The sequence below is a fragment of the Equus przewalskii genome, chromosome X (assembly GCF_037783145.1).
Source record: "Equus przewalskii isolate Varuska chromosome X, EquPr2, whole genome shotgun sequence".
NCBI classification, from domain to species: Eukaryota; Metazoa; Chordata; class Mammalia; order Perissodactyla; family Equidae; genus Equus; species Equus przewalskii.
This window is the reverse complement of record NC_091863.1, coordinates 115,114,592-115,141,294: the sequence shown is the minus strand read 5'-3', so window position 1 is coordinate 115,141,294 and position 26,703 is coordinate 115,114,592.

Sequence of the window (26,703 nt, the reverse complement as noted above, 5' to 3'; positions counted from 1 at the left end):
AGGGCCAGCCCCACCAAGATGTGTTTAAATCTTGGCATTTGACATTGGCCGAGTTACTTAATCTCCCAGAAACTGGTTTGCTCATCAGTAGAATGGAGGTAATAACACCTACATCAATAGGTTAGTGTGAGAATTATGTGAGATAATCCATGTAAAGAGTGTAGCAGTTTCTGGCACTCCCCACCTTATTTCTTACACTGTTTCATTTTAATAAGAATGTCCCTGAAAGGAATTCTATGCTTATGTGTATCTCCTTCTACATAACTGCATGCTTCATTCATACAGTGAATGCCTGTGAGAAGAAGTTCACCACCTTTAACAGGGCACATATGGCCTTCAACAACAGTTTGTCAATTTTGTTAAGAGTACAGATACTGGAGTCAGAATGCCAGGGTTTCAAGCCTATGACTTACAAGCTGTTTCACCTGTAATGGTAATTAGTCTTGCTTAATCTCAGTCTCTTCATCTATAATGTAGAGATAATAACAGTCCCTCCATCATTGGAGCCTTACAAGATTAAATGAAATTCTGTATGTGAAGCATTTAACATGCTTTCTGCCACATAGTTAGCACTCAGTCCATGGCAGGTATGTAGTGATTACTATTATTGTTCATTTTATTATTACTGGATATTTATTGCGTGAAGTACTATAACAGCTGAGTGTATAAAAGGAGAGCCCTAGCAGTTGAAGCATTTAGAGAATTCATTTGACATTTATATTTTTGATCACATACGTTTGCCCTGAACACTGTCCTAGGCACTCCCCAGTGTGGTTAGAGGGCAGAGGGCAAAAAAGACAAAATTCTTGCCTTAAAAAAACTTGGGCTGTTTCCATGTCTTGGCTATTGTGAACAATGCTGCAATGAACACAGGGGTGCATATATCTTTTCAAATTAGTGTTTTCATGTTCTTTGGATAAATATCCAGCAGTGGAATAGCTGGATCATACGGTAATTTTTTCAGGAATCTCCATACTATTTTCCATAGTGGTTGCTGGTTGCAATAGGTTACATTCCCACAAGCAGTGTACGAGAGTTCCCTTTTCGCCATATCCTCTCCAACGCTTGTTATTTCTTATCTTTTTAATAATAGACAATCTGACAGGCAGGAGGTGATCTTTCATTGCAGTTTTGATTTGCATTTCCCTAGTAATTAGTGATGTTGAGCATCTTTCCATGTGCCTGTTGGCCATCTGTATATCTTCTTTAGAAAAGTGTATGTTCATATCCTCTGTCCAGTGTTTAATCACGTTGTTTGGTTTTTTTGTTTTTGTTGATGATTTCTTTATATATTTTGGATATTAACGCCTTATCAGATATATGATTTGCAAACATCTTCTCCAAGTTGGTGGGCTGTCTTTGCATTTTGTTGATGGTTGCCTTTGCTCTGCAGAAGACTTTTAGCTTGATGTAGTCCCATTTGTTTATTTTTTTCTTTTGTTTCTCTTGCTTCAGGAGACATATTCAAAAAGAGACTGCTAAGACTGACTCAAAGAGCGAACTCCCTATATTTGCTGTTGGGAGTTTTATGGTTTCAGGTCTTAAACTCAAATCTTTAATCCATTTTGAGTTAGTTTTTGTGTATAGTGTAAGATAATGGTCTACTTTCATTCTTTTGCATGTGGCTGTCCAGTTTTCCCAGCACAATTTATTGAAGAGACTTTCCTTTCTCCATTGTGTGTTCTTGGTCCCTTCGTTGAAAATTACCTGTCCATAGAACGGATAAAGATGTGGTGTATATATACAACGGAATACTACTCAACCATGAAAGAAGATAAAATCTTGCCATTTGTGACAACACGGATCGAACTTGAGAGTATTATGCTAAGTGAAATAAGTCAGACAGAGAAAAACAAATAGCATATGATGTCACTCATATGTGGAAGATAAACAAACACACATATACAGATAACAGATTGGTGGTTACCAGAGGGGAAAGGGATGGAGGGAGGGAAAAAAGGGTCAAGGGGCACATATCTCCAGTGATGGATGGCAACTAGACTTTTGGTGATGAACATTATGTAGTTTATATAGAAGTCGAGATATAATGACGTACACCTGAAATTTATATAATGTTATAAACCGATGTTTCCTCGATAAAGAAAAAAACTTGCATTTACCAACTGAAGAACATCTTCACTGTGCATCACTCCAGTAGAGGAGCCCTAAAAACAACTGACAATTAAAATGCAGTGCAATGCGTGCAACAATAAGCCAGAGCACAGGTAGGAAGGAAACAAAGAGAAGGGACATTTAACTCAGTTTTGTGGGAGGAAAGTGAGGAAAAGTTTCCTGGTGGTGGTAATGTCTATGCTGAACCTTGTAGGACTTATTTATTGATTTAACAAATTCCTACATAATGCCTGCTATGTGCCGGGGTAATTGTTCTAAGTGCTTTACGAATGAGTTATTAGTCTTTTAATTTAAGTTAATTAATTTACTTCTCCTAACAATTCTATGAGGTGGGGAAAATGAAGCACATATGGGCTAAGTAACTTGTCCAAAGTCATGAAACTAGAAAGTGGTCCATAGTCCATGCTCTTGACTGCAGTGTTCTATGCTGCTTCTCCCTCTGGCTATGTTTTTATAAGATGTGTTAGAGTAAGCTGAGTGCAAAGGAATAGAGCATAGGAGGAGCAGTCATGAAAGCCTTTGAGACTTTTGACTTTAGTGGAACAATGGAAAGGAATTAGAAGGAAGATCAGGAAAGAAAACGGAGAGTGACTGTGAAGATTCTAGAAAACCAGGAGGGGGATTTTGGGATTTCTGATAGTCTATGCACAGTTGGCACTCAGTTACTATCATATGATAATAAAATTTAATGCACTGTTACGATGGAAGTATATTTTTCTGGTTCTAATACATAGGTCAAAGGACACAATTATGTTTGTTAAGGATATGAGTTGCATGTCTAGTCCTGGAATAGAAATACTTAGATGCTCTCTCATGAGTCTTGTAGTTAATTTATTTGCAATTTTAGTCACGATTATCTGTACTTAAGTTATTATCTCTTCTGTAAGTATCCATGCATGATGGTCTTGTTAGGAATGCCCAGCATTCCAAGATAAAGTGGGATTGCCCAAGGGTAATCCAAATGATCAAAGTAGAGTTATATGTCCAGAAAAAATCTGATTCTAGTTTTCTTTTTTCCCATGGGCAATTTTATGTTTCCCCAGCATATATCAATGGCCTAGAATAGATTCTCACTAAATATTCATTGAAGACCAGAATTTCTTCTTCATGAAGGCACTTTGGAAGCACACTTAGAACAGTTGATAATATCTAAAAATAAGATTTGTAACTAATGGACCATCAATAGATTCTTAATAAAATACACACCACTTTTGTTAAAACGGAAATAAATGATCTTGGAAAAATAATCAAATTGCCTTAACATGTATAAAAGAAAATAAGAAGGGGGTCCAGCCTGGTGGCATAGTGGTTAGGTTGGCATGCTGTGCTTTGGCAGCCCAGGATTCATGGGTTCAGATCCTGGGCCCAGACCTACGCCCCACTCATCAAGCCATGCTGTGACAGCATCCCATGTGGGGGAAGATTGGCACAGATGTTAGCTCAGGGCCACTCAAGCAAAAAGAGGAAGATGGGCAACAGAGGTTAGCTCAGGACCAATCTCCCACACCAAAAAAAAGAAAAGAAAAGAAGAAGTCCACTTCATCCCCCTACAAAGGTGCTAATCCTAGTACCAGAAATAACTGCTAAGTTTTTTGTGTATCTGTCCAGAAATAATGTATACTGATAGAAAGTTGAGCTTTTACGTATATGTGAAATAGTATCATACTACACATACTGCTCTCAACTTTTCTTTTTCACTTTACGATATATGTTAGGCATCTTTCTTATACATTTCACTGAATATTATAAATAACTACATAGTATTGTATTGCAGATGCACCATGATGTACATAATCAACAAGAGGTTTAAAATTTTGTCATTTTTTCCCTTCTAACGTGGATACTACAACAGACATAATTCTATGCATGTAGTTGATTGCATGTGTGAATTTAGCTGTATATAGTAAATGCCTGAAAGACAAACTGCTAAGTCAAAAGTTATATACACTTAAAATTTTAATACTGACAATTTGTCCTTCAAAATGTTTTTCACCAATTCACAATTCATTCAATAGTGTATGAGTATTTCCTTCTCCTAACCCTTTCCAACTGTGTCCCCTCAAACCACTTTTTATCTTGTCCAATCTGATACATTAAAAATAGTATTTTGTCATTTTATTTTGTCTTGCTTAAATTATCTGTGAGCACACGCATTTTTTAACGTTTGTTAAATTCTTTTTATATGATCTGTTTCACCTCCCTCCCTTTGGCTATTTTTATCAGCTTGATATTCTCTTTCTTATTTATTCGTTTATATGAGCTATTTCAATATTAAGAAAATCAGTGTCTTACCTGGCCTGGATGTTAGAAATCTTTCTTTCCAAATGTGTCATTTTTCCTTAGACTGTCATAATATCTTTGTCATGCAGAAATTTTTAGACTTATATAATCAAATTACCATTCTTTTCTTTTTTCAGTTACGGATTTTTTTTATATTAGGAAGATCTTCTCTCCAAGTGTGCACATAAAATATCCCTTGTTTTCATCTGGTATATTTATGCATTTTTCCATTTAAATATTTGATCTATCTGTTAATATACTGCAGGGTAAAGAGGGAAATAGGAAACAAAATTTACAATTATATACAGAAACAGCTAGCCAGTTGCCGCGATATAATTTATTTCTTCTAGCGTTATTGAGATATAATAGACATAAAACATTGCATAAGTTTAAGATGTACAATGTGATGTTTTGATGCTAGAGGATTGCCACAATAAGGTTAATTAACACATCCTTCACTTCACACAACTACCATTTTGTTGTTATTGTGGTGAGAACATTAAAACTCTACTCTCTTGGCACCATTCAAGTATACAATACAGCATTGTTATCTATAATCACCATGCTGTACATTAGATCCCCAGAACTTATTCCTCTTATAACTGGAAGTTTGTACCCTTTCATCAACATCTCCCCATTTCCCTCACCCCCCGCCCTCTGACAATTACCAATCTACTCTGTGTTTCTATGAGTTCAGCTATTTTTCAGATTCCACATATAAGTGAGAACATACAGTATTTGTTTTTTCTGTCTTATTTCACTTAGTATAATGTCCTCCATGTTCATCCATGTTGTCATAAACGGCAGGATTTCCATCTTTGTAAGGCAGAATAATATTCCATGGTGTATATATTAAATAATCTATTTTCCTACTATCAGAAATTCTGCTTCAACACATCTAAATTCCAGAAGTGTTTGGGTCTAGCTAGACTCTGTTCTGTTCATCAGTGAATTCATGTGCCAGAATCAGTTTTGCTTACTGTGGCTTTATACACTGTTGTAGCATATAGTAATCCTAGTTCCCCTTCTTTGCTCTTCTTTTTCAGAGGATTCCTTGCTGTTCTCATGTTTATTTATCCAAATGAACGTCAGAATCATTTTTTGAAGTTCTATCTAATACCAAGTTAATGTTTTGATTAGAACTGCCTATAATGTAGTGCATAAATTAAAGCAGAATCAATATATTTTGAATGTTGAATCTCACTATCCAACAATTTGGTGTATCTTTCCACTTATTTAAAGCTGATTTTAAGTACCTCAGTAAACTTTTTAAGTTTCTAGTTGATGAAGTGTTGTGAATTTCTTATGATATTTATGTCCAGATGTTTCTCATAATTTTATTTTTTGATTTAAAATGTGTATATTTAAGGTGCACAACAGGATGATTTGATATACATATACATAGTGAAATGATTACTACAGTCAAGCTAATTAACATATCCTCTCACATAGTTACCATTTTTTATGTGTGATGAGAGCACCTGAAATCTACTCTCTTAGCAAATTTCCAGTAGTCAATACTGTATTATTAACCATAGTCGCCATGCTGTATATTAGATCTCTACACTACACAACTGCAGCATTGTACTCTTTGACCAACATCTCCCCATTTCCCCCACTTGCCCCAGCCCCTGGTAAGCGCTGTTCTACTCTCTGCTTCTATGTATTTGACTTTTTAAGATTGCACGTGTAAGTGAGATCATGCAGTTTTTTTCTCTCTGTGTCTGGCTTATTTCACTTAGCGTGATTTCCTGCAGGCTCATCCATGTTGCTGCCAACGGCAGGATCTCTTTCTTTTCTAAGGCTGAATAGTATGCCTAGATGTTTTAAATCATACAGCTATTGATGATTGAGATTTTCCTTTCATTTTATTTTATATCTGGTTAGCTTTTATATACAGAGAAGCTATTGATTAATTTTATTGATTTTGTAATCAGATATCTCACTGAATTCTCTCATTGCTTCTAATGGGGTTTCAATTTATCCTCTTGGGTTTTCCAGATAGATAATTATATTATTTGTAAATATGGATAATTTTGTCACCTCTTTTCACGTCTTTCATTTTTCTGATAGCACTTACTAGTATGTCCAGAAGTGTATATTACTATGATAGTCTTAACTTTGTCTTGTTCATTATCAGGTGGTTGGGTTTTTTTTTCATTTTATTTTGTTTTCGTTCTTTGGATGGATTGTTTCTATTATTTATAAGGTTTTGAAATTTTAGGCTTAATTCTGTTTATTTTTTTTTCTCCTTTTGGTAATATTGAAGGTTCATATTTTCTTACACTTCTTTTTAACTTTCTAAGTTTAAATAGTATATTTCAACATCTACTTATTGACTTATCATATTAAATGGCATCCCTTGGTTTCTCTCCATGAAGGAAGATATTCATGTACTTAAACTTCCTCCCACTCTCCTCCTCCTTCATACCTCCACATTTTTGTCAGCTCTATTACAATTTTTACATTGTCAGTGTTTGTATCATTTATCTTCTGTTCTATAATTATATTTCCTACAGTTTTTCATTTTAAGTTCCAAATATTAATGGAATCAATACTTGATCCTAGCCCTTTCATACCATGGTTTCTCCATTTTTTGGTTCTTTATTGTACTGTTGGAGTTGACTGGATTTTTGTCTCAAGTACATTTTTTTTTTGCAAAAGGGACTCATGAGTGCTATTGTCCTGGCAGAAACTCTACATATGTTGTGGTTTGGGATTGTGACCATTTCTTCGTTTCTTTAAAGATGGAAGTTTCTCCTCTGTCTCTTATTCTCTTTACTATTTTGTGGAGGATTTTATTGAAGGAAGTAGAGCAGGAATGTTATTAATCTGTCATCTTCAATCAAACGTCTCCTGAATTACTGCTACTTAATGAACTGCTTACTCCATAAAGTGGTAAGTTCAAGAATTTTAGAGTCCTAGATCTGTCATTTTCTAGCCGAGGGCCTTGGGGATATTACTTAATCTCTCTGAGCCTGCATTTCCATATTTGTAATATGGGAATTATAACAGAATGACCATAGTTACAGTTTTCTTAGGAACGTCCCAAGTTATGCCTATTGTCTGAGATGATTATTAATAGCTACCATTTTACTCTGCAAAGTATACAAGTAGGAAAAGAAAATTGAACGGGCATTCTAATTAGCATTGTGCCTAACTCATAGTCTTGTTGTGGGAATTAAATGAAACACCATTATTGTTTAGCACACAATCTGGCAATAAATGGAATCATTTATTCTATAAATTTTAGTCTCTCTATTTTGTCAGTATTCTTCCCCCTGTCCAGACTCTATATTTGAAGATAAATGTCCCCATTTATCTGTCCAGGACACTGACCTGGAAGAGACAATGTCCTTCCAGGAGGAGTGCTCTCCATTCTGGCTGCCAAGTACTAGAAACATAATAACTGTTGTCAGCTTGCAGAGTCCCCATCATGGTGTGCTCTGAGCCCAACCTCTCTAGCTGCTTCAGGTTCTCAGGATCACACCAGCTGCAGAATCCATGCAGAAGGAATACATAGAAATTCTCTTTAATAACTTTTATGGTCCCTTTAAATACCTTTCCATGGGGTAGAGAACACTGATTATGCAAATTCTGCTTTGGACAGAAGTGAAAAACATATTTTGGTTTCAAAATCTGACTACACAAGAAGAGTTCAGGAAAGTTCAATGAGGGCATGAAGTAGAAATGTGTGGACATTTACCTTTCCCTAGATAAACAGTGCAGTGTAAGTCATCCAAATAGTAAAAAACTATTTATCACTCCAATTTGTAAATATATGACTGAGAAGCGGTTAGAAGTGGCAGGCATTGGTCAAGCATCAAGGACCTTACTTCTATTTATTATGCTCATTTATCTATATAAACCTCCTGGTAAAAATGGAAATTATTTTCCCTGAGAACTGTGATGACTTTACTATTGTTAAATAATTTGCATATTCTTCTGAATATGTTAGCATAAGGGAAGGATTGAATTATATGGTACATTTGCCTCTAGGCAGAATATTGCTCGTTAGCCAGTCAATGTAAAGAAATCCAAACGGGCAAATCTAGAAATAGACAAAAGACTTCTCTGAGCTTTCTTGCTTCTAGGTTTTCAAAATGTATAATTTTATTTATTTTAAAGATATCCAAACAATATCACTAGAACTAAATGTAGGTGTATATACTTAGGCATATGTAACGAAAATGAGCGTAAACAATTTTCATACTAGTGCTTATTGCATAACTGCTTTCTGGCTTGCTCATACTTACAATTTCTGCATATGTTTATCTCTGCTTCACTTATTCCATGCATACCTAAATAGAATTAAGATGCTCACAAATGGACAAAATATTGAAAGAACTTTTTCTCTCAACCATCTCTTTTTCTCCAATTAATCCAGACAATCTCTAAAGAGCTCATGTGTGGTTCCATTTAATAAAGCGAAAATATTGTACACAAAAATTAAATTTTTCAAAATACACTTTGAGATGATCACATTATAGAAAGAATCTACACAGTATCATTTTAGTGGGTTTTCTTGGGTTATTTCAGATAGAGCTATGCATTAAGATCAATATGATATAATATTCCATGGATATACTCATAGTGGAAAGCAAAATATAAACTATATCATCCGCCCAGCCTGTGGGCTCAGCAGTTAAGTTTGCACATTCTGCTTTGGTGGCCTGGGGCTCGCGAGTTCAGATCCCAGGTGCAGACCTACACACTGCTTGTCAAGTCATGCTGTGGCAGGCATCACAGATATAAAGTAGAGGAAGATGGGGACAGATGTTACCTCAGGACCAGTCTTCTTCAGCAAAAAGAGGAGGATTGGTGGCAGATGTTAGCTCTGGGCTAATCTTCCTCAAAAAGTAAATAATAAAATAAACTATATCATCCAACTCTTAAGTTAGAGGTTTATTTTAGCATATTTTACAGCATATTCTAAAAGTATCATAATAAAATTAGTGTGACATTAACTTGAGAATCAACAATAGAATAATAAAAAAAATACACATTCTTGAATTAAGCCATAGCATATATAAGAATTTAGTATTTAATGAAAGAAGCCAATTTGGGCATGATGGAACATTTATTAAGTCATGATGGTGATATTACTTATTTTCAGGGGAAAATAAGTTTAAACCTCATAGCATAGCACACACAAAAATAAATCCCAGCACATTGTAATAATGAAATTGAAAAACTAAAACCATAAAATTTAATAAAAAGTAGAGGTTAAAATGACATGTTTCAAGAGGGGAAATAAAATTTTAATTATCCAAACAATGAAATAAATTGCAAATGAAAAGTTTCGTACATTTTATTACATAAAATTTTTAACCTCTCATAAAAATAGGTAAAGGGAAAATTGAAAATAAACCCTTGAGATCAAGATTAAAGACAGGTTAATATTTCTAATATACAAAAAGTACTTAACATCAATAATAAAAATATTATAGCAACAGAAAAAATAGAAAAGAGACAATTAATTAATTGATGAAATACGGAAATAGCCCTATAAAAAGAGTTAACATTTTGGTCTGGGTCCAGTGGCGTAGTGGTTAAGTTTACTTACTCTACTTTGGCAGCCTGGGGTTCACAGGTTCTGACCCCAGGCACTGACATAGCACTCTTTGTCAAGCCATGCTGTGGTGGCATCCCATATAAAATAGAGGAAGACTGGCACAGATGTTAGCCAGCTCAGGGCCAATCTTCCTCACACACAAAAAAAAGTTAACATTTAACCATATATATAAATGTTAAGGGATGGTGAAACAATGCGTCTCTGATAGGTATAGAAATTCTCAATTGCTATACATTTTCTGGAAAGAATTGTCACAGTATTTATCAAGGACATTGAAAGCAGTCATAACTTTTAATTCAATAAATTGTCATTTAGGGATATAAAGAAAATAAATATGTGGACAAAAATTTATGTTCAAGGTATTTGCCAGAATGATAATTCTAATAGAAAAAAGTAGCAAATCACCCAATTGTTGACCAATTGAATGATTAATTAAATTATCATCCATTCATATGAGGTACTATCCAAACATTAAAAACTACATTTTTCAAGAATGTTTAATAACATGAGATGTTCTATCTGTGGTGGACAGATTCTAAGATGCCCTCGGCCCATGATTCCTTCCTCCTGATGTTAACACCTTTGTATAACCCCCTCCCTGAGTGTGGGCAGAATCTATGGGTTTCATCTAACCAATAAAATATAGCATAGGTCATGAGACATCACTTCTGTGATAATGTTACATAGTTTGTAGCAACAGTCTTGCTAGGAAACACTGGCTTTGAAGAAGCAAGCTGGCGTGTTTTAAGATTTCCCTCTGGAGAAAGCCACACGGCAAGTAAGTAAAGGAGGTCTCCAGCAGGTGGCCAGTGAGAAATTTTAGCCCTGGGTCTAGCAGCATGCAAGAAAGTCAATGCTACCCACAACCTCTTGAGCTTGTAGGCAGATTATTCTCCAGTTGAGCCTCAGATGAGACTGCACGTTGGCCAACATCTTGATTGTACCTTTGTGAAACCCTGAAACAAAGGATCCTATTAAACTATGACTAAACTCCTGATGCACCGAAACTGCGTGATAATAAATATGTATTGTTTTAAGCCACCAAGTTTGTGGTGATATTCTTATTTGGCAATAGATCACTAATACATTATCAAAATATTAAGTATAAAAAGCAGTGTAAAAAAACTGCATATATTGTACATGTCACTCAGTTTTGCTGCATAACAGCTTGCAAACCTCAATGGCTTACAAAAAGCATTTATTTTTAAGTTGCATTACATATCGGTGTTTGCAAGGCAGCTGTGGCTACTATGACTGTTCGGTTTGCCTTACTTCTGTTTGACTCAGTTCCGTGCATTGCCTGATCCTGGGACCCTGACTGAAAGAGCAGCCCCTGTGTTAGCCTTTCCCATTCTTCTGTCAAAGAAGAGGAGCATGGAACATGAGCTGAATATGAACCATACAATTGCATTTGAAGTTTCTGCTCAGATGCGGTTTATATTACATTACATCAGTTTGTTCTGGTTGTAGGACCCAACGCCCCATTTCCTGGCTGTCAGCTGTGGGATCATTCTCATCTCCTAGAGGATTCTTGCAGTTCCTGTCTTCAGGCCCTCTCACAGACCCTCTCACAACACCACAGTGAGCAGTAGGATTCCTCACATCGAATCACCTTCATGTTTCTAATCTCTCTAACTTCTACTTTTACTCCTAGCTAGAGAAACTCACTGCTTTTAAAAGGTTAACTTGATTGGGTCAGGCCTACCCAGATAATCTCTATATCTTAAGGTTAATTTACTTGGGACTTCAATTAGATTTTGCAAAATCCCCTCACAGCAGTACCTGGCTTAGTGCCTTGAAATCAGATCAAGGGCCTGGCCCGGTGGCGCAGTGGTTAAGTTTGCACATTCCGCTTCTCGGCGGCCTGGGGTTCGCCGGTTTGGATCCTGGGTGCGGACGTGGCACTGCTTGGCATGCCATGCTGTGGTAGGCGTCCCACATATAAAGTAGAGGAAGATGGGCACAATGTTAGCTCAGGGCCAAGCTTCCTCAGCAAAAAGAGGAGCACTGGCAGTAGTTAGCTCAGGGCTAATCTTCCTCAAAAAAAAAAAAAAAGAAATCAGATCAAGTCATTTCAAATCATGATTCATTCACTTACCTATATGGGCTTTGGACAACTTATTTAACATATGGGTATAACAGTAACTAACTCATTTGGTTGTTTTTGAAGACTAAATGGGGTAAAGTTTATAATGTCCCTAGCAAAGCTTCTGTTATATGGCTCTCTCCAACTGGAAGCTTGGATATTGATTTTATGGTAAATTTTGCATCAAATAATTCATGATGTTGATCATACAAATCAAAGAAAGTCAACAGGATTTTCCCTCTCTCTGGAACTATATACTTGGTATGTTTTTGATACCTATACTGCCACCTGTTTATCAAGATATCATATTTAAAAACTATTACAAAAAGTGTGGGATTCCATCTGTATCACATCAGAGTATTTATTACTCTTGGCAAGGAGGTTGGATGCAAGAGGATATAAGATGTTTCCTTACCCAGGCTATGAGTTTTTCTTCACAGTGCCTTGCAGCACATGCCAAAACAGACACGAGATACCAGGTCTGTAATCAACCCCATCTTTTTCACAAAGGATTACAAATAACTGTTATTTCATTTCCAAGACCACTGCTTCAGTTTTTTTTAAATGAATTTGGCTTGGAATATGATCAGCAATCAATGAAAGAAAGGCACTGAAATGCCAAATCAATGCCTCTGATACATGGTTTTCTGTCTAACACAAAGCTAGGAAAACAGCCTAAAATGTCTGCTTCATCTTGGTTATTCCTTATAATAACTTTTACATCAACAAAATGAAATAGTATAGCCACAAGTTAAAAACAGAAAAATACATATGGGGGCTGGCCCCGTGGCTGAGTGACTAAAGTTCTGTACCCTCTGCTTTGGTGGCCTGGGTTCACGGGTTTAGATCCTGGGCGCAAACCTACTCTACTCATCAGCTCTGCTGTGGAGGTGTCCCCCATACAAAATAGATGGCACAGATGTTAGTTCAGGGCTAATCTTCCTCAAGCAAAAAAAGAGGAAGATTAGCAATGGATGTTAGCTCAGAGAGAATCTTCCTCACCACCAACAACAAAAAAACAAATGGAAGGGTGCTTAGACATATTCAGTTTCAATGCTGTCATTTCTTAGATGGGGAAATTGAGGTGTGGATACCAGAAGAGATCTGTTCACTGTCCCACATCCAATTCTTTTCTTGAGTTACTTTTATAGCAATAGAATAAATAGGAACATTCTGACTCTCACAAAAGTAATGAATAGATCATTATTTTCCTTGTTAATAAGATACCTGTCTACTTAGGACATTTCCTCCTCAAAGTAATTCACTGGCTACTAGATTGGACACATGATCAAATTCAGGAAGTTCATCTTCAATGACTTCATTTTCTGCTTCCTGTCCTCCTTTCCTTATTCTGTGCCCGTAATACATGACAATAATCCACTCAATTAGAATACCCGTAAGCCCATGTTCTCTTCTTTGCCCCTCTTCTATCACCTGAATTTCAAGAAGGGTCCCAATATACCCATTCACACTGAGATATTATCATTTGATAAGGCCTCAGAGTCAGTTCTTTTAGACATATCTTTGTATTCACAGAAGGCAAAGGAATGGACTTTATAACTATAGAATCAGCAGTTAGCAATTAGCTAAATTAGAAGAGGAAAGGAATTATTTAAATTGGAGTAGGTTCCTGTACTAGTGGAAATCGTAGACTGGAAATTGCAGGGCAACACCATCTTCTCAAGCTCACTGTTCAAGCATGCTAACACTTGGAAGGTCACAAATCTGTGATTTGTATAAGCCAAGGCTTTCCAAAAGGGCGATTCTCCGGCAACATTTACTTCTGGACACATACAAGTTACCTCACAGGAATTGTTACATAGCCAGTTCTTTTGGACAAAGACCAAGTCACAGAATGGAGAAGGATAGCTATCTTTTGGAGAGAGAAGTGGCTCATATCAGATGGAAGTGCCCTAAAGAGGCTGTCCCATGGTTGAATCAGTGTTAGCTGACTCACCTCAGACATAAAGAGGGAAGAAAGGTAGAAAAAAGCATATTTTTCCTCACATAGTACTCTTCGGACTGCATCTCCTCTTGTTAAGGTTCTCCTCCTTTGAAGGTCCAGATTAAGCCCTACCTCCTCCAGCTTTCTCATCTCCTCCTCAGAGTTGGCATGCTGGGTTAGGGGAGGGAGCTGGCAGCATTTCAAGGGCTGGACCTTGGTGTAGAGTGCCTTTTGCCCAGCATTACAGTTGCCATAGCAGTAACCTACAAGGTGGAATGGTCTATTCCAAGGTAAATAGTGTAGACTGAGTGACCAAATCAAAAGTTGAAAGAAGTTCTGCTTCTACTTAGGATGTAGAAAGCTGTAAGATAATGTTGCTTCTATCCTAACAGTAAGAAGGCAGATAATCTACAAGATCATATAGCTATTCCTGAGTTATTTAGATTGCTGAGGTCACAAAGCAACTTGCTGAACTTAATTTCAAAGAGTGACAAGCCCCTTTGTAAAGAGATGGGACACAAACTGTTTTTGCCTTTGGGAGAGCATGACAGGAAGAAATGGCCAATAAAAGCAGGTAAGAGGGAAACAGCTGAAATTTCAATGAATTCTTAAAGGTCTGCTTTGGGATAGTGAATAATTTATAATGCTGGAAAGACCCAAACTATAGAGTCTGCATTCACTTGCAAACTCTTTTCCTGGGCCTCCACCAGCTGAGCATTAGAGAGATTGGAGGCACTAAGAACTGAGAGAATTCCCTTTGTTGGCACTGTAGGTATGTTGATGGTGATGAGTTGCCACTGGGAGACAAGCAAGAAACCCTGCCTCCTTCCCTGGACTCTTCTCTCATCCCAAACACAAACCATCTTCCCCAGAAGGAAGAAGAGGAATCCCTCTTGCTCCCAGGACCTTGCTCCCACAAGCAAAGTCATACTGCTTCTGGAGGAGTGGTAGACACAAATCCCGCCCGCATTTAGAGGAAGAATAGGAAACTCCCTCAGGCCCAGAAGATCAGCTACCACTAGAGGAGGGGCAAAAAGTTTCTTCCTGTCCAATACACCCAACAGATACATGACAGGGATTGACTGTCAATGGGAGGAGAAGCAGGAACACTGAAAAATCCCCACCCCTGGGGCCCTGGTGCATAGTTTTTGCCTGAGACTGAGGCTGCAGTTAGAGAACTGAGACTCCCGCTCCTCGCCCCTAGCACATGCCTCTTACTGAGTAACAAGAAACAGCAGTCTACCACTGCTGTGCAAGAGTGTGAAGAGAGACTCTGCTGTGCTACAGGCATACAGGTCCTGCTGAAAGCTCCACCACACATATGGTGGAGCAGGAACACTTAGAAGACTTCCAGTACTCCAGGCCCCACATAAGCACAAGGAAGTGACCCATCACCGAAGGAATGTGTCAGTTCCTTTAGGCATATGTGTACACTGAAGGTAACCATAGCAACAAAGAAACCTAAACCTGGCTCAACTCCTGACTAGATTGACTCACCCACACACTAACAGCCTGACAGAAGAAGTGGCATGCACATTTCTGGGCATAAATACTATTGCCTCATTAAGGAAATGCAAGTTAAAACGACAACTAGACTTCACTGCATGCCTACTGCAAAGGCTACAAATAAAAGGCCTGACAATGCCAAATGCCACTGAGGATGCAAAGTGAACAGATCTCTCACAGATTACTGATGCGTATGCAAAATGGTGCAGCCACTTTGGAGAACAGTTTGACATTTTTCTTATAAAATTAAATGTATTATTATCATATGACCTAGCAATTGCACTCCCAGGTAAGGAAGATAAAAACTTATGTTCACACAATAACCTCTATGTGATTGGTTATAGTACCTTTACTCATAATCACAAAAAACTGGAAGAAATCAAGATGCCCATCAATTGAGGAAAAAATAAGCAAAATATGGTATATTCATACAATGGAAAAATACTCAATATTGAAAGTAATAAACTACTGATGTATTCAGCAACATAGATGAATCTCAAAAGCATTATGCTAAGTGAAAGAAGCCAAATACAAAAGACTACATGCTGTATAATTCCGTGCATATGAAGTTCTAAAAAAGACAAAACAATAGTGACAGAAAGTAGATCATTGGTTGCCAGGGTCCATCAGGGGGAAGGGTGGAAATCGACTTCAGAGACATGAGGGAATTTGAGGGGGTAGGGTGGTGGAAATAATCTCTATCATGACTGTGGTGGTTACACGACATTTGTCAAAACTCATCAAACTATATACACTTTAAAAGAAGTGAATTTTATTGTAGGTAAACTGTACCTCAATAAACCTGAGTTTTTTTAAAAAAGGAAATTATCAAGAAGAGTTGGGATGTAAAGGGATAGTTTTGTGGGATTTAGAGCAGACAGGAGACTAAAAGAATATCCTGCACTCTGGTTCACAGATTCACAGCAGCTTTTTATGTGGTGCTATTGACTCCTGGTAGAACCATTCTAGGAGGAATTATTAGGGCTGACAGAATGTTCAGGAAGAGCCACAGCAACAATGAAACACAGGGCAAATGTTTGTGATCTCATCCATTTCTGCATCCCTGTCCTGCATGTACATTTGTATATGTCATGCATAACATTTTGTTTACATATATGGCCACCAGAAATTTCTCGGTACTCTCTCAATATCATTCACTTTTAATTATTTTAACTAAGGAAATTCTTTCAATGCACAATAGAACCTAATATTTATGCATTCATATGAATTTTCCTGTAAATAAGTCCAAAAATCTGAAAAAAATGTTTTCTCACATCCTGTGTCCTGACATGTAGTTTGAAAAAGATAGTCACATGCTCCCATGCTCTAGTAGTTCTATTATGAGATTCTTCTTAATCTCTTCAATGAGATGGAAGCTGCTTGAATATTAGTAGAGCTACCATATAGTGTACTAGGAAATTGACATGAATCATCTTATAACAATGCTTTACCTTCAAAAATGAGGAAATTGAGATTACTCAATATTAAACAACTTTTCAATTTTCATATAGGGAGCAAGTAGTAAAGTCATGCTAGGCTTCCATTTGTATTTGTCGCCTCAGCCTGTGCTCTTTCTACTTTGCCTTTAAGCCCTCACATGAGGCAAGGAGAAAGCTGGCCACTTTGATAAACTGTTATGATTCCATCAATAATGCCATGGCATTTCAGAAGTGGAAAAGACTTTATCCATCAACTGATCCAACTTCTTTTGACAGATGAGATACTTAAGTCTAAGAGTGGTTAGCAACTTGGCCAAAGTCATAAGGTCATGTATTGAAAGAGCTCAATTAAAACCCAGATCTCACAATTCCCAATCTAGTACCCTTTCCAATGTCTGTCATTGGAAACCAGTGGCCATTCAACAACACACTAATTAGACCAAGGTGAAAAGCTTGATTCCAGTGTAGCTATTGAGCTACTCCAATTGCAAAACATATTGAAGTTCCTCCTGTCACTAGGGGGAGTAGGTAAGAAAATACAACCAGACATACATAGTGTAAAAAGAAGCTCTGCTTTCATAGCCTGTTGAGCACAAGTCCATGAAGCTAACTTCACCATGGAACCATCTTTACCCACCTAACAACTACACTAAACAGGGTCCTTTTAGCAATAAGAACCCCAAAGGGCCCAAAGGTAGGATGTAACTAGCTACTCAAAATGATTACCTTCCTTCTAGCAGGTTAAATAAAGAAAACAAAAGAGAATCTGCTTATTTTGCCTCTGATCTCTCGAAACTAGGAGCATTCTCTTTGTGAGAATCATCTCCACAAGTTGTGAGGCAAGAGAAGTGGCTACATTGAAATCTGTAATAATAATAGCTACATTTATTGACCTCTTATGATGAGTCATACTCAGTTCTAGGCTTTACATATAGTAGCTCATTTTATCCTTTCTATGATTCTATGAAGCTGGCACCACTGCTCTAATTTAACTATTGAGAAATTGAGACAAAAAGAATCTAAGTAAGTTACCCAAAGTCTTACAGTGATAATAGATGGAGAGTCAGGCAGTGACTTCAGATTTCACATTCCTAAACATCACATTACACCTGAAAACCTTTGCTACAGCTATAGTACATTTGAAGGGAGATTCAATTGAATTTTAAAATGAGTAATGCTCATTTAAATCTATTCAGAAATACATCCTCTCTTCAGTCAGATTTCTAGTTTTCCTATGGATATAGCTAACAGGATGTAGCTTTTAGAGCCCGCTCTCAGTAAAAAAAGAACCAACACTTGAAAGTTAAAAAAAAAAAACTTTGATTTCTGGCTCTGTCGCTTGCTAATTGGAATCTTGGTCAAATTATTTAATTATCTCAGCCTCAATTCTTCAACAACAAAACCAACATAATTTTATTGACCTTGCAGGGTCACTGTGTATATCACTCAGAATCCGAGTAGGATTCACCCTCAAAAAGAGTGATTGGACAGATTCAAGCAAGAGACAATTTACAAGATGTGGGCAGATTTAAGGGAAACCATCAGGGGTTCCTAGCAACAGTGGATAGCCATTATCAATCTTAGGCCTGAAAGATCAAAGAGAAGAAGGAGTTGTAGGTACCCAAAGAAATATCTCTCGTTGTGGGTGGGACAAAGCTAGCTGAAAGGAGCTGGAAACATTAGTTGATGGAGACCACTAGTTCTTGGTGACCCTATCGGGGGAAGCCAGGGGAATAAGTCACCTGCCCTTTTGCTCCTCCCTTGTTCCAATCTCAAGCCTATTATTCACTGAACCTAACAGAAACCAGAGGGCAAGGGACTCATGTTGTTGTAGCCAATACAGTTGTGGTGGCCTCCTAGGCTACCAGGTAGAAGAGGGTGAAGAGTGGATTTGTAGGGTAGACTATAACATAATGGGGTGGATGGTATATGCAAAAATGCTTAGCATGCAGCATGGGCTTAATAATTACTAATTTACTTTTTTCCTCTGGCAGTTATGTGTTGTTTTTGCCAGCTCAGAGTTGCTTCCCTCTTCTTCCAGTAACAACATTTTTCCTTTGGTAAATACACTAGCCCCAGGATAATAAGAGGTAGGATGTGAAAATATATCAGTGTTTATAAACTTCATCTTTAGGGAGAGATTCTGTAGCATAGTAATTAAAAGTGTGGACTCTAGAACAAGGCTGCCTTGGTCTGAATCACAGTTCCTTTGTTTACTAGCTGTGACCTTGGGCAATTTTCTTAACCTTGATAAGCGTCAGTTCCCATTTCTGTATAAAAGGTGTATAATACTAATAACCACTTAGTAGACTGATTTTGAAGATGAAATAAGTCAGTAAATGTAAAGCATTCAACATAGTACTGGTGTAGACAAAATGAGCCTGTGTGCCAGGCTTAGTTATTATTATTCCATGTAGTCTTGTCTTGTTAATACTGACAACCAGGGCACTCACCCACTACCTCCCCTACCATTGGGTAAACGTGTGATTTAGGCTGGACCAATCTGACTTTTTCTCCTGAAAAGTGAATTCTGTACTGAATGATACAAGTTTTAAAAAACCTGTTGGTTCTAAAGTCATTCTGAAAGCAAGGTCCTTCAGAAACTGCCAATTACTTCTTGCAACCCAATCCCTGGAACTGTCTTGGTTCTATACTTCCAGATTGGCCAAGCCTTCCTTTGATTTTGCAACAGTCTGTTATTTTGCAAAATTTTTAAAAGCTTTACTGAGATATAATTTCCACACTGTACAATTAACCCATTAAAGGCATACAATTCAAGGGTTTTTAGTATATTCACAGAATTGTTCAATCATCACCACTATCTAATTTTAGAACACTTTCACCAACCCCAAAGAAACACCTTACCCTTTAGCACTCACTCCCCATTCCCCCAAACCTTTTCCCCTCAGCATGTGACAACCACTAATCTACCTCTGTCTCTATATTGACAAGATAATTCAACGGGGAAAAAGATTTTCAACATATAGTGCTAAGACTAATGGATACCCATGTACAAAAGAATGAAATTCGACCACTACCTCACACTCTATGCAAAAATTAGTTCAAAATGGATCAAAGACCTAAATAAAGGAGGTAAAACTGTAAAACTCTTAGAATGACAGCATAAGTGTAAATCCTCTTCCTTTGACTTTTAGAGTCACCCATTATACTTTGAACAATTTCCTTTTAGAGCTCAGGTTTGGGTGAAATTTTGTTTTGTTTTGTTTTGTTTGCTAGCTTACAAACTCAGTGTTCTACCTGATAGCCCTGCATCCCTGACCCTCTTGAAGTTAGAATACCATATTCCTCATAGGAGTAATGGATTATTTTCTTCCTCGCGGCTCTCCTCCCTACTCCCACACTCCTACTCAGGCCACACAAAAACAAACTTATGGCATGAGTTAATTAGAATATGTTCTCTTAGAATGCAGCTAATTGTATTTGAGAGCACCATTATTGGTGTCTTCACCTACTAAGTGACAACTGATTAGGTTCTTGGATAAAAGATAACATTGCCAAGATTACTCATCAAAGTTTTTATTTTACAATTTGATTGTCATATTCTTGCCTAATACTCTGAACAGGAAGACTTTTCTCACTCTGGGGAAGTAGACCAGTCTTCCAGAGTTATTGGCTTTAGGTTATCGCCCTTATTGACAAGCTAAATTTAGGCTTAGACTCAACGACATTTTTACTCTGAGTTTGACTACTTCTGCAATGTGAACCTCCATGGTGTTTAGCTAGGCAATCTCTGGCAGTGTTTCAGCATGTGTTTTTGCAGGGCTAAATTAAATTGCAATGAACTTAAAATAAAAAAGAAATAAAAGTTAACGAGTTGTTCAATTGGCTCTGTGGCCTTCAAACTCAATGTAAGGAACCAGACAAGGCTGCTATGAATTATAGAATAATACTGAGAAAAAGAATTAGAGAATTCTTCACAAACAATACTACTGACTTGCCATTTAGTGAAAGTCTACTTATTAGGCAATTCTAGTTTTACCTTTGTGTTGAAAATTTTAATTTTCAAAAAAATTAAAGCTTATATGTATAATACATATATTGTATAATATATATAGATGATACGATCTCTCTCTATATATATTTGCATGTCTGTATGGTTGGGGGAGGTGGAGGGGTTGGAGGAAGAAACCAATCTGATATTCTCAGAAGTAATATGACATTCTTACTGCAAGAGGGTCAAGGGTGAATATATATATATATATATATATTCTCGTAGATCTACAACAAACTGAGCAAATGATGATAGTGCTTAATGCTTTGTTCCTTTAATCATAACTGCAAACTTTCTTTAACCTTGTACATTGCCACAGTTCATTAAATTAAATAAAAGAAAATGCAAATTGCCATCCCCATAAAGTGAATGCAAGAGCGTGCTCAAGGTTAGACCATCTTGCTGAGAAAGTGTACGCCAACTGCAGAATTCAAGTAATAACGAAATAACAGTAACAATACCTTCTGTTGCATAGGACGGAAGATGCAGTTTCAACCATTTGCTGGAATTCTTCTTTTCTCTTAGCAAGCCAATTGAATCACATGCTTCAGAAATCATCTTTTTTTTTGACATTCCAGAGGAATGACTAGAGAGTTTTCAAGTAAGAAAACTGCAGATGAAAAGGATAGCAATGAGTGTATCAATATCCATCTGAAACAGAGGACAAGCTTGCTGTTATTAAGTCTAGCTAACAAGATAGAAAATGATGCTGGGTAATGCATCAACGCATGTGGAAAAAGTAGAGCATGTAAACATAAGAAGAAAACTAACCTTCCCTTCTCCTAGGTTTTCCTCTTATATCCCTTGGTGCTCCTGCACTGAATCATTTTCTTCTACCTAAACATGAAATGCTGCAATTCCTCATTACCCAGTCCTAGATCCTCCTATCTTTGACTACATTCTTCTTAGACCATTCATCCCACTCCTACGGCTTCAGTTGCCGTCCATACACAGCTAACTTGCACATGTATAACTCCAGATCAGATATTTCTTCTGAACGCTAGAAAGTCTTCATTTCCTGAAAATCTTTACTTGGGTACCTCAAAGGCATATCAAATTCAGCATATCTAAAACTAAACTCATGATCTTCTTCCTCTATCCTGCTCCTCTAGCCACCGCATCTTAGTAAATGACACCACCTTCCATACATTTGCACAGTCAAAAACCTAAGCCTCATCCTTGATACTTTTATCTCATTCATATCAAAAGACCATTAATGGCAGAATCACAATTTGAACCAATATATTGACTTCAAGTCTAGCACGACTTCACTATTTCACAGAGTAACAAGGACCCAGAGTCTAATGAGCAAATGTTTCATGAATTTAAACTTATCAGACCTATTTTATCTATATTTAGTCACCAGTATTTTCATAATTCATTCTCCAGGGGAGGGGGAGGAAACACGTTCTAGAGTAGCATTGTGAAAACTGGGCACTATTCCCAGAGAGCTAATTAACAATGTTAAGAGATCCTAATTACCTCTCACTTTGAAACTAGATTTTTTATTATGATTTTATAGGATGTTGAGTTACACTTTTCCTATTACCCCAGAATGACAGCCTGGAGCCTAAGCTTAAGACAAAGAGGCACTAAGTACCCTAACTTCTCAAGATACCTGCCAGGGATTGTGGCCAGACACCTCTCTAAGGGCTCACTAAACTTATCAAGTGGTAGCATGCCTTGTCCTAGCACCTCCAACAATTACTTCAAAATCTTTCCTGTCCTTAGATTCCCAGAATGTTTAAGAAGACTGGAGAAGGGAGACCAAAGGACTCAGAATCAAAATCAAAAACAATTGTTGCAAGAGTGATTGAGCTTGTGTGCAGGCATCACACAACCAAAGTGGATTCTGGTCTTGGCACAGAATCAGAGTCCTGGGGGGTCCCTGCTATGCCATACTTTGTCCCTATCTTTGCTAGATCATGGAGAATATGGGGTTGGAGGCTGAGATGGAGGCTGTAGAGGAGCAGTTGTAGGGCAGGGGACAAGGTGAGGATGTCAGGTTAGTGATTATTTGCCAAGAAATAACAAAGTATTTCATTACTTTACAGTGTTTCTCAAAGACGGGAGGATATTGGCATTGTAGTATCACTATTCTTCAGGGATGTTCATGCATTGTTTTTGACTCTGATCCCTTTGCATATTCCATTTAATATCTGTGGTCCCTGCACACTAAATGCTTTCTCAGTTACCCTGACAACCAATAATGCCTTCACACATTTTTAAAGGCTTCCTGGGTGGTCGGAAAGTACTGTACCACACAGGTTGAGGACTACTGCCTCATCCTCCAGACTAAGAAAATATGTAAAGCAACAAATACACTGAACTCCTTCAAAACTAAAACATAGGCCCACAAAGGAGCCAGCAATTTTATGCTTTTTTCTTTTTTTACAGAGAATCTTGATGGCCAGAAAAAGAAAACAGAGAAGCAATAATAACCAATAATAATAATAATAAAAGAATACAATCAGAGTGATGTCAGCATCATGGTAGAGTGAGCTCTTCTGTTAGACTCACTCCCCTCTTATATACAACAAAAAGGACATTCATATACCAAGGGAAGACATTCACACAACACAAAAGATGTCTGAGAGACCCACACAGATATACGTCTGATGGTGGAGATGCTGGACTCCCCAGAGGAAGTAGGAGGAGGTAAGGGGATCTTTTCTCCCTAGACCAATGGCAGCCACCCAGGGCATAGGACCACACACTGCTTTGATAGGAGATGGGGGAGGGGTGGCTATGCATGGGAACACCTTCACTCTCCAAGTTCCCTCACAGCCCATGGAAAGAGGTAGTTAACCTATTGTGGGGGTGTCTTCATCAAGCCAGCACACCAGGAGAACAGATAATGAGGACAGAGCAATAGTACACCCAGGATTGAATGCACGAAAGAAAGTGCCTCTCCCCAGGCTCAGCTGATTGGCCAGAACACCCACGTATACCCTAGGAGAGCAGCAGCTGTGAGCAAGTGAGCTGCAGATCATGGCAGTCTCAGAATACACAGTTGTTTATTCTCATCCAGTGGTGGCAGGTGGAAGCTTCAACCACAAACTACCACTATGTGGAGGCAAAAACCCACACCATCTAATAGTTTGAAGAACTATATTAATACTACAAACCAGAAGGAAAATGACAAGCACCCATAAATCAATCCTGAAAGCATAGAAATTTATAATCTAAATGACAGAGTATTCAAAATAGCCATCATTAAAAAAACTCAACAAGTTACAAGAAAATACAGATAGGCAGTTCAATGAAATCAGGAACAAAATTAATGAACGGAAGGAATTCTTCACAAAAGAGATTGAGACTATAACTGAAAACCATTCAGAAATATTGGAGATGCAAAACATAATGGATGAGATAAAGAAAATCTGGACTCCCTAAATAATAGAGCTGACATTCTGGGGTAGAGAATTAGGACTCTGGCAGACAGAAATATAAAAATGCTTCAAATGGAGGAGGAGAGACAACTAAGACTAAAAAGAAATGAAGAAATTCTCCAAGAAATATCCTAGTCACTTAGGAAATAAAACATAGGGTTTATAGGTATTCTGGGGGAGAAGAGAAGGAGAATGGAGCAGAAAGCTTGTTCAAAGAAATAATAGCTGAGAACTTCTCAAAGCTAGGGAAGAGGCTGGAAATACAAGTGAAAGCAGTTGATAGAACTCCTAATTATATCAATGTAAAAAGACCTCCTGCAAGGCATATAGTAGTAAAGCTGGTAAAAATCAGTGACAGAGAAGAAATATTAAGAGCAGCAAGACACAAGAAAACAAGTTACAAAGGAACCCTTATCAGAGTTTCAGTGGATTTCTCAGCAGAAACCTTACAGGCTAGGAGAGAATGGAATGATATATTCAAAATTCTTAAAGACGAAAACTTTCAGCCAAGAATACTCTATCCAGTGAAAATATCTTTCAGATACAATGGAGAAACAAAAACTTTCTCAGGTAAACAAAAGTTGAGGGAGTTCACTGCTGCAAGACACCACCCAGAAGGAATGCTCAAGAAGACTCTCCTATTTCACAAAAAAGGAAATTCTTTACAAAACGTTGAGCAAGGAGATAAATAGGTAGACAAAGTCAGAAAACTTCAGCTCTCTGTCAGAACAGGTTAGCTAACATTTACTTATAACCTTAAAGATAAAAGGAAGGGAAACATAAAAACATATAATCTCGTCATTTTAACCACAAACTCACAACACAAGATGGAATAAGTTGTGACAATAATAAGTTAGAAGTAGAAGAGGAAAGAGATGGAATCGGCTTAGTCTACGGAAATAAGAGACTATCAGAATATGGACTATCTTACTTATTAGATTTTTTTATACAAACCTCATCATAACCACTTAACAAATAATCAGAACAGAGACACAAATGATAAATAAAGATAAAACTGAGAAAACCATCATATAATACTGTCAAACTGAATTGGTAGACCCTATTACACAGGAGAGGAAACAAGGGAAATGCTGAAGAACCATAAAATGAGTGATAAAATGGCAGCATTCAGTCCTCATATATTAATGATCACTCTAAATGTAAGCAGATTGAATTCTCAAATCAAAAAACACAGTGTGGTAGGATGGATTAAAAAACAAGACCCAACAATATGCTGCCTCCAGGACACACATCTCAGCTCTAAAGACAAACATAGACTCAGAGTGAAGGGATGGAAGACAATGCTACAAGCCAATGGCAAACAAAGAAAAGCCGGTGTTGTCATACTTATATCAGACAAAGTAGAACTCAACATGAAATAGTTAAAGATAGATGAAGAGGGGCAATATATAAAGATAAAAGGGACACTCCACCAAGAGGACAACACTTATACATATATATGCACCCAACACAGGAGTGCCAAAGTACAGAAAGCCACTATTAAAAAAGCTAAAAGGAGATATTAACAACAACATGATAACAGTAGGAAACCTCAATACCCCACTTACGGCAATGGATAGATCATCCAGACAGAAATTCAACAAGGAAATAGTGGATTTAAACAAAAAACTTGACCAGATGAACTTAAAAGATATACATAGAACATTCCATCAAAAAACATCAGAATATACATTCTTCTCAAGTGCACATGGAACATTATCAAAGATAGACCATATGTTGGGAAACAAGGCAAACCTCAATAAATTTAAGAATATTGAAATCACATCAAGTATCTTTTTTGACAATAATGCTATGAAACTAGAAATGAGGTACAAGAAAAAAGCTGGTAAAGTGACAAATACATGGAGACTAAACAACATGCTACTGAACAACCAATGGATCATTGAAGAAATTAAAGGATAAATCAAAAAATATCTGGAGACAAATGAAAATGAAATACACCAAACCAACTCATACGAGATGCAGCAAAAGGAGTTCCAAGAGGGAAATTCATAGCAATACAAGCCCACTGTAACAAACAAGAAAGACCTCAAACAAGCAATCTAAAACTACACCTAACAGAATTAGAAAAAGAAGAACAAACCAAGCCCAAAGTCAGCTGAAGGAGGGAAATAAAAATCACAGCAGAAATAAATGAAATTGAATTTAAAAAATAATAGTAGAAAGGATCAATGAAACAAAGAACTGGTTCTTTGAGAAAATAAACAAAATTGACAAGCCCATAGCCAGGCTCACTAAGAAAAAAAGAGAGAAGTTTCAAATAAATAAAATTAGAAATGAAAGAGGAGAAATTAGAACAGATACCACAGAAATA